Raw genomic sequence first — 9,468 nt, forward strand, 5'->3', positions numbered from 1 at the left:
TCTTCAAAGCATAAAAATTTGCTCCTTAATAATTAGTAGATGTGAAAAACATTATCATTGAAATCTATGTGATGACTTTATATCCATGCTCAGGTGCCAAGGATCTCAGAAAGTAACCTATTGTGACTAGTAGTAATTAGATATATAGAGATTAGAGATGCATGTGCAAACATCTAAGTGTTAGTTGCATTTAAAATTACATTTTCTGTATGAAACAGTATACTTTGATAATGAAATGGAGATCTTTTTTAATGGTTAAAACCTCATTCAATTTTATGTCTTATGGGGTTTATAGTGACTTCAGTATTGTATAACTGTATGTACTGAATGTATTAGGAATTTATTAGGAATTTAGAAATCAGAAATTAAAGATGAATATTAACTCTGTAAACTCTGAAACCAAACTGAACATTGCTGTGACACTGTGTGAAATAGATAAGTAGATAAGAAGCTAAGTTGTAACTCAGCAACCAAACAGAACCTATGTGAGTTGAGTGTCTGTGTGTTGGTGATAAGTGACCACAGGGTGTGAGCCATATCTCAAGAAAACACTGAAGTTACTGACGTAAGTCAGAAGGACTTCAGCCAGAAAAGAAATATATAAAATCTGGTAGCTAAAAAGATTCTTTTGATGCTTGGCCACGCGAGACTCTGAATCTGTGGGCCTCATCCCGGCACATTGCCCAAAACCTGAGACCGCTACCTGAAGCTCTGCCCGAGACCAGACCGGAGCCTCGCCTGAGACCTGATCGAGGACCTCAGCCTGAGAGCCAGAGACTGACGGGAGTCTGCCACGACCAGACGTGATCAGAACCTGCAAGAGACAGCTCCTCAGCCGGGAGAGTGCACTGATCACGGCGGACTAGAGAACCTCTCCACATGGAGTGCCTGAAGGCTTAACCTCTGGAAGGTACTCCAAGAGACTTTGGGACTCTTAACTGCTAGAGGACCGGGTTTCCCTTTGAGTGTTTGTATTGATGTGTGTTTGTTATGCTTTGACCTAGTAAACACATAATGCAATCAAACAGTCATGTGTGAGAATCTCTTCTGTCCGTTGCGCCTGTCCTAAGCTCTCCCGAGAAGCAGTGACACATTTTGGATGTCACACTCAAGCCAGTGGCTTGAGACACATTCAGGACAGTTACTATCAAGTGACTGCTCCCATTCAGGACAACACCCCTAGTTTTTAAAGATCTGACAGTTTTATTTACATGGTATATCATATTAGGAAAAGACAGAAGAAAGAATGGCAGTGAATTTTTTTTTTAAAAAAGCCCACAAAACTCCATTAAAAATAAAAACAAAACCAAGCTCAGTGGAAGAGACGGTAGTAGTACGTGCAAGACTCTGGGTTTGACCCCACCACCGAAAACAAAACAAAAACACCTGAAAGTGTTTAAATGGATTATAACTCTCACCTAACTGAAAGGAAGAAATGGTAGCTAAGTGTATTTATATTGTTTTCTCATAGAAATAATTTTTCTCCTGTGGGAAATATATTCAGCCAGAAATCTTTTGTAATTTAAAAAACTTTATTAAGATACACTGTCTATGCATAAATTCCTCCATTTAAAGACTACAATTCTGGCTTGGCTACTAACCCAGCAGAGGCAGGCAGATTTGAGTTCCTGGCCAGCCTGGTCTACATATCGAGTTCTAGGCCAGCTGGGGCTACAAGCAGATCCTGTCTCAAAAAAGGGGGGAAAAGAAACAGTTTTAACATAAATTTTAGAATTAAGAAAGAGGGTAACAGGCCGGGCATAGTGGTGCACGCCTATAATCTCAGATCTCCGTGAGTTCGAGGCTAGCCTGGTGTACACAATGAGTTCCAGACCAGCTGGGGCTACAGGAACACCCTGCTTCAAAAAAAAAAAAAAAAAAAAGGCCATGATGGGCGTGGTGCCACACACCTCCCAGCACTCGGGAGGCAGAGGCAGGTGGATGTCTGTGAGTTCAAGGCCAGCCTGCTCTACATAGTTCCAGGACAGCTGGGACTACAGGGAGACCCTGTCTCAAAAAAAAGAAAGAAAGAGAAGAGAGAGAAAGAGAGAAAAGAGAAGGAAGGAAGGGAAGAAAGAGAGAAAGAAAAGAAAGGAAAAAAAGAAAGAAAGAAAGAAAGAAAGAAAGAAAGAGAGAAGGAAGGAAGGAAAGAAAGATGACTAGTAAAAGCACAGTGCACATCCAAGATAGGGATGTGGGCTGCTCAAGAAAGAGTAGTGGGTTTTTTGTTGTTGTCACTGTTGTTTGCTTTTTGGCAGTGATGGAGATCAAATTCTGAGATTTTACATTCTAAGTAGGCATTCTACCACCAAGCTACATGCTTAGACGTATCTATAATATTTAATCTATATTTAATATATAGTTATATACTTAATGTTAGAATTAGCGGGATGTAGTGATTTACACCTTTAAACCCAACACTTGGGAGGCTGAAGGAGGAGGATTGCTGTGATTTTTTTTTTTTTTTGGTCTTTTTGAGAAAGCACCTCTTTAGCTTAGAATTCACTATGTAGACCAGGCTAGCCTTGAACTCACAGAGATTCACCTTCCTCTGCTTCCCAAGTGCTGGGATTAAAGGTGTGTGCCACCATGCCTGGCTTGCTGTGATTTTTAAAAAATGTTTTATTTATTCTATCTTATTATGTATGTGAGTGTATTGTCTGCATGTGTGTAAGTGCACCCATGTCGTGCAATGCCCACAGAGATCAGAAGAAGGCATTGGATCCCCTGGAACTAGAGTTTGAACCCAGGTCCTCTGCAAGAGCAGTCAGTACGCCTAACTGCTGAGCCATCTCTTGAGCCCGATTGCTGTGATTTTTGAGGCCATCCTATGTTCCTGATGTGGCCTGTCTCAAAACAAACAAAAGTTATCATTGATTCTTTTTTTTTTTTTTTTGGTCTTTTTGAGACAGGGTCTCCCTGTAGCCCCAGCTGTCCTGGATTCACCGTGGAGACCAGGCTGGCCTTGAACTCACCGTGTCTCAAAAAAACCAAAATAAATAAATAAATAAATATTTTTAAAAGTATATGACAATTGAATGCATAAAATGCAACATATGGTCATTGAATTCTGTATCAGAAAAAAATGCTTTTAAAAATTCCACTATAATGGACATCAGTGGGACAATTAGACAAACATCATATCATGTCTGTAGAATAGATGAATAGAGCCGGGTGTGGTGCCTCATGCCTTTAATCCCAGAACTCAGGAGGCAGAGGCAGGCGAATCTCTGTGAGTTCCAGGCCAGCCTAGTCTACATAGCAAGTTCCAGGCCAGCTAGGGCTACAGGGAGACCATGTTTCAAGAAGACCAAAATAGATGAATAGACTACTGATAATGTGATGGTATATGAGAATGTCTTACACATGAGTCTTTATACAGAGAAGACTGAGACTGCTAGCCTCAGAAAGACCTGTTTGCAAGTTTGGCCCTTGATTAGCATCTGGAAATTCACATTGATATAAAACTTTTCCTCAATAAGAGTGGCTGGGGGGCTGGGGATGTAGCTCAGTTGGTAGAGTGCATGCCTAACATGTATTAAGCCTTGGGTTTGATCCCAGGTGTGGTGGCATCTACTTGTAATCCCAACACTTGAAAGAACTGGGGGATCAGAAGTTCAAGGTTATTCTCTTTTACATTTTTTATTTAGGCCAGGCATGGTGGTGCACGCCTTTAATCCCAGCACTTGGGAGGCAGAGGCAGGCGGTGCCTTTAATCCCAGAACTCAGGAGGCAGAGGCAGGCGAATCTCTGTGAGTTCCAGGCCAGCCTAGTCTACATAGCAAGTTCCAGGCCAGCTAGGGCTACAGGGAGACCATGTTTCAAGAAGACCAAAATAGATGAATAGACTACTGATAATGTGATGGTATATGAGAATGTCTTACACATGAGTCTTTATACAGAGAAGACTGAGACTGCTAGCCTCAGAAAGACCTGTTTGCAAGTTTGGCCCTTGATTAGCATCTGGAAATTCACATTGATATAAAACTTTTCCTCAATAAGAGTGGCTGGGGGGCTGGGGATGTAGCTCAGTTGGTAGAGTGCATGCCTAACATGTATTAAGCCTTGGGTTTGATCCCAGGTGTGGTGGCATCTACTTGTAATCCCAACACTTGAAAGAACTGGGGGATCAGAAGTTCAAGGTTATTCTCTTTTACATTTTTTATTTAGGCCAGGCATGGTGGTGCACGCCTTTAATCCCAGCACTTGGGAGGCAGAGGCAGGCGGATCTTTGTGAGTTCGAGACCAGCCTACTCTACATAGTGAGTTTCAGGACAGCTGGGGCTACAAGGAGACCCTGTCTCAAAAAGACAAAAAAAAGTTTATTTAATTAATTGTTTTTGAAACAAGGTCTCACTACGTAGTCCTGGCTGCCTGGAACTCACTATGTAGAGCAGGCTGGCCTTGAACTCATAGGAATCTGTTTGCCTCTGCCTCCTGAGAATTGGGATTAAAGGTGTTTGTTCGCCTCCACACCCAGCCTTCTCCCTTTTTCTAAAAAGATTTATTTATGGGGCTGGAGAGGTGGCTCAGCAATTAAGAACACTGGCTGTTCTTTCAGAAACCCTGTTCAGTTTCCAGCATCCACACGACAGCTCACAGCTGTGAGTGTTTTGTCTGCATGTAAGTGTACTATGTGAATGTCTGGTGCCCACAGAAGGCATCAAAGCCCCTGGAACTAGAGTTACAGATGGTTGTAAGCCACCAGTAGGTACTGGGATCTGAACTTGGGCCCTCTGCAAGAACTACAAATGCCCCTAACCTCTGAGCCATCTCTCTAGTCCCAGTTACTCTCTTTTATAACAAGTTCTAGGCCAACCTGGAATATAAGACATCCTGTCTCAAAAATCTACACAAAGTACCAAGCTGGGACAATAGCTCAGGGGTAGAGCACTTTGCCTAGCATACCTGAAAGACCTATGTTCACTTCACAATACTGAGGGCAAAAAAGGGAGCAGTTAGGGTTGAGCTGGGCCTGGTAGTGGTGAACTGCTATAATCTAGCACTCTAGGAGGCACACACACAAATAAATAAATGTAAAAGATAATTTAAAAAACAACACCCAGCTGGGCATGGTGGCTCACCTTTAATCCCAGGCACTTGGGGATGCAGAGGCAGAGGCAGGTGGATCTCTGTGAGTTCCAGGCCAGTCTGGTCTACATAGGGAGTCCAAGGCCAGATGGAGCCACAGGGAGACCATGTCTCAAAAAAAAAAAAAAGCACCACCACCACCTGGAGCTGGGGAGATTGCTCAGTGGTTAAGAAGCACTGGTTGCTCTTAATCGGGTTCAATTCCCATCACCCACAAGGTGGCTATGAACTGTCCTTACCTCCGGTTCCAGGGGAGTCTGATGCCCTTTTCTGACCTCCTTGGCATTGCATGACATGGTGCATTCACATTCAGACAATACAGTCATATACATAAAATAAAAATAATAAATAAAATATTTAAAAAAACAACACCCAGCACTCAGGAGGCAGAAATAGGCACATCTTTGTGAGATCAAGGCCAGCCTGTTCTACATACTGAGTTCCAGGTCAACTGAGGCTACATGGAGACCCTGTCTCAAAAGGTCAAAAAAAGGGACTGGAAAGATGGCTCTGTGGTAAAGAGCACTGGCTCCCCTTGCAGAGGACCTTGGTTCTGTTCCCAGCACCCACATGGCAGCTAACAACCATCTGTAGCTCCAGTTCCAGGGGGATCCAATGCTCCCTTCTGACCTCCTTGGGCATTGCATACACAGGTGCACTTACATACATGCAGACAGAACACTCATACACATAAAAAAATAAATAAAGCTGGGCGTAGTAGTGCACACCTGTAGTCCCAGCACTTGGGAGGCAGAGGCAGGTGGATCTCTGAGTTCAAGGCCAGCCTGGTCTACATAGTGAGTTCCAGGACAGCTAGGGCTACAGGGAGACCCTGTCTTAAAAAGACAAAAAAAATTTAGAATATTTTTGAAAATCTAAAAATAAAACACCACCACACACAGACACCCACACATACCCAGACAAAAACTTAGCCAGGCATAGTGGTGATCACCTTTGATCTCAGCACTGGGGAGGCAGAGGCAGGCAGATCTCTGTGAGTTACAGGTCAGCATGCTCTACATAGCAAGCTACAGGCCAGCCAGGGCTGCATAGTGAGACCCTGTCTCAAAAAAAAACAAAAAATAGCCGGGCGTGGTGGCTACATAGTGAGTTCCAGGACAGCTGGGGCTACGGAGAGACCCTGTCCCAAAAAGACAAAAAAAAAAAAATTAAAAAACCCAAAAAATAAAAATGAAAAACAAAGTATAATGAAAAACAACATCAAAGAAGGGTTAGAACTGTGTGTACACACCCAGCTCAGTGGTGCAGTACCTGCTTACCATGTTCCACACCCTAGCCTGCCAAAACCAAAAAACTAAAACTGTTCCTAGAAACAATGTGGTTTGTGCTGAGCACCTACATTCCTTTTCTGCAGTCTGAAATTCTGGGTGTGCTGGGTAGAAGGCACTTATGGAATAAACCCTAAGGCACTAAGGGTCTAAGGAACTTCGCTGGTAGAAGGCACCTCACATGCATAGTGACACTGATTGCTGTGGGAATTGAGTCCGATGTGACTCCCCTGGGAGAAAACTCTTGGAAGCATTTGTCTGCTTGATCTAGGCTGTGGGCCATGCACATTTTCCTTTTCCGAAAGGGAGGTAGAGAGCATAAGGGACCCTGTGCATAGATTTCTCAGATCTACCAGTGTCTTTAAAATTTCTTTCTGATTCTATGGTATCTTTTACCCTAATGATCGTAGCTACCATCAAACCCGAGGATGGTCTTGGAAGCCCTCAACACAAAGAAAGTCCCAGAGAAAAATGAAGGAAAGATGATAAAATATTAACATTGGCACTGGGAATGGTGGCACATGCCCTTAATCCCAGCACCCAGGAGGCAATGGTAGGTGGATCTCTGTGAGACTGAGACCAGCTTTGTCTCCATAGTGAGTTTCAGTTCAGCTGGGGCTACAGAGAAGACCCTATCTCAAAAAACAAGGCTGGGCATTTAGTCCTAGCACTTGGGAAGCAGAGGCAGGTGGATCTCTGTGAGTTCAATGCCAACCTGGTCTACATAGTGAATTCCAGGCCAGCTGGGGCTACAGGGAGACCCTGTCTCAAAAAGACCAAAATAAATTAAATTCAAAGAACCTGAGTTTGTTCAACCCCCAGCACCTACATCTGGCAACTCGCAACCACCTATAACTCTAGTACCATTGAGATCTTATGCCTTTGGCTTCCTTGGGCATCTACACTTAAACATGCACATACCCACAAACATACACATAATTAAAAATAATAAAATTTGGCTGGGCATGGTGGCACACGCCTTTAATCCCAGCACTTGGGAGGCAGAGGCAGGTGGATCTTTGTGAGTTTGAGGCCAGCCTGGTCTACATAGTGAGTTCCAGATCAACTGGGGCTATAGGGAGACCCTGTCTCAAAAAAGACTAAATAAATAAATAAATAATAAATAAAATTTGCTGGGCATGGTGGCTCATGGCTTTAATCCCAGCACTCAGGAGGCAGAGGCAGGTGGATCTCTATGAGTTTAAAACTAGCCTGGTCTATGTAGTGAGTTCCAGGCCAGCTGGAGCTACAGGAGACCCTGTTTCAACCCCCCCCCCAAAAAAATAATAATAGTAAGATTAAATGTTTAAGTAAATATTAACATTGGAGCAGCTGCTTGAAGGTTTAATAAGAATCATTTTTTAATACTTTATTATTTTTATTTTATGTGTATGAGTGTATTGCCTGCATGTATGTGAGTGCACCCATGTCGTGCAATGTCTCTGAGGTCAGAAGAGGGCTTCAGATTCCCCTGGAACTGGAATTAAGGACAGTTCGTAGCCACCATGTGGGTGCTGGGAATCGAACCCGGGTCCTCTGCAAGAGAAGTCAGTACTCTTAACTGCTGAGCCATCTCTCCAGCCCCAAGAATTACTGTTTTGGTTTGTTGTTGAGACTAGGTCTCCCTGTAGCTCAGCTGGCCTGGAACTTGCTATGTGGACCAGGCTGGCCTCAAACTCATAGAGCTCCACATGTCTCTGCCTCCCAAGGGCTGGCATTAAAGGCATGTGCCACCACCCTTGGCTAATTGTTTTGTGATTTTTCTACAAATCTGAAATTATTTTAAAATAAAAATCTTAAAATGGAGGGTCAGATGCAACCTAGTAGTATTATGTTTGCCTAGTGTGTGTCAGGCCCCTGGGTTCCAACGCTAGTGTATACACACACACACACATACACACACACACACACACACACACACACACACACACACCACAGAAGAATTTTGCATGTGTGATCATGAAAGATAATTATATAGCTTTTTTCCTCCATGTTTGGATTAGGGTAATGCTAGTCTCCTAGAATGAGTCAAGAAATATTCCCCTCTCTTATATTTTCTGGAAGAGTTTGTGCAGATTTGGTATTATTTTTCCCTTAAGTATATGGTAGAATACCCCAAGGAAGCCATTTGGGCCTGAAGATTCCTTTATGGGATGATGTTTTACCATGAATTCAATTTCTGTCTGTCTCTCTCTCTCTCTCTCTCTCTCTCTCTCTCCTCTCTCTCTTTCCTATTTCTTTACTATGAACGATTGACATGAAGTTGTTCAGAATAGTTGTCCTTTCTTTTAGATATATTAATATATAACATTAATTATGCATAATATTATGTTCACTATGACATTTTTTTAAATTTTTATTTTTTATTTTATGTGTATACATGTATTGCCTGCATGTAGGTAAGTGCACCCATGTCATGCAATGCCCGCGGAGGACAGAAGAGGCTGTCGGATCCCCTGGGACTGTAGTTAAGGATAGTTGTTAGCTGCCATGTGGGTGCTGGGATTCGAACCCAGGCCTTCTGCAAGAACAGTCAGTGCTCTTAACCACTGAACCATCACTTCAGCCCCCACTTCCCTACTTCTGATAACCTCTATTCTACTTTCTATCTCTGTGAATTGAATATTCTAGATACCTCAGGTAATGGAATTATACAATATTTGTCCTGTGTTTAGGTCATTGCATTTGGTCATTTCATTCCCCTCTCCTTTCCTCTATTCCCCTCCCCTCCTCTCCTCTCCTGTCCCAACTCCCCTCGGTCTCCTCTTCCTTATCCCCTGCTCGAGGTTTAGTCCCTTTGTCCTGGGCAGTAAAGTGAGACAACCGTGCTGCTCAGTTTGTTTTTCTGTGGCCCCAGCTGGCCTGGAACTCACTATGGAGACCAGGATGGCCTCGAACTCACAGAGATCCGCCTTCCTTTGCCTCCTGAGTGCTGGGACTAAAGGCGTGCGCCACCACACCCAGCCTTTTTTTAAAAAAATATTTTATTTATTATTTTTATTTTATGTGTATGAGTGTATTGCCTGTATGTAGGTAAGTGCACCCATGTCGTGCAATGCCCGCGAGGACAGAAGAGGCCACCGGATCC

This window comes from Nannospalax galili, unplaced genomic scaffold (assembly GCF_000622305.1).
Source record: "Nannospalax galili isolate Female #2095 unplaced genomic scaffold, S.galili_v1.0 scaffold741, whole genome shotgun sequence".
NCBI classification, from domain to species: Eukaryota; Metazoa; Chordata; class Mammalia; order Rodentia; family Spalacidae; genus Nannospalax; species Nannospalax galili.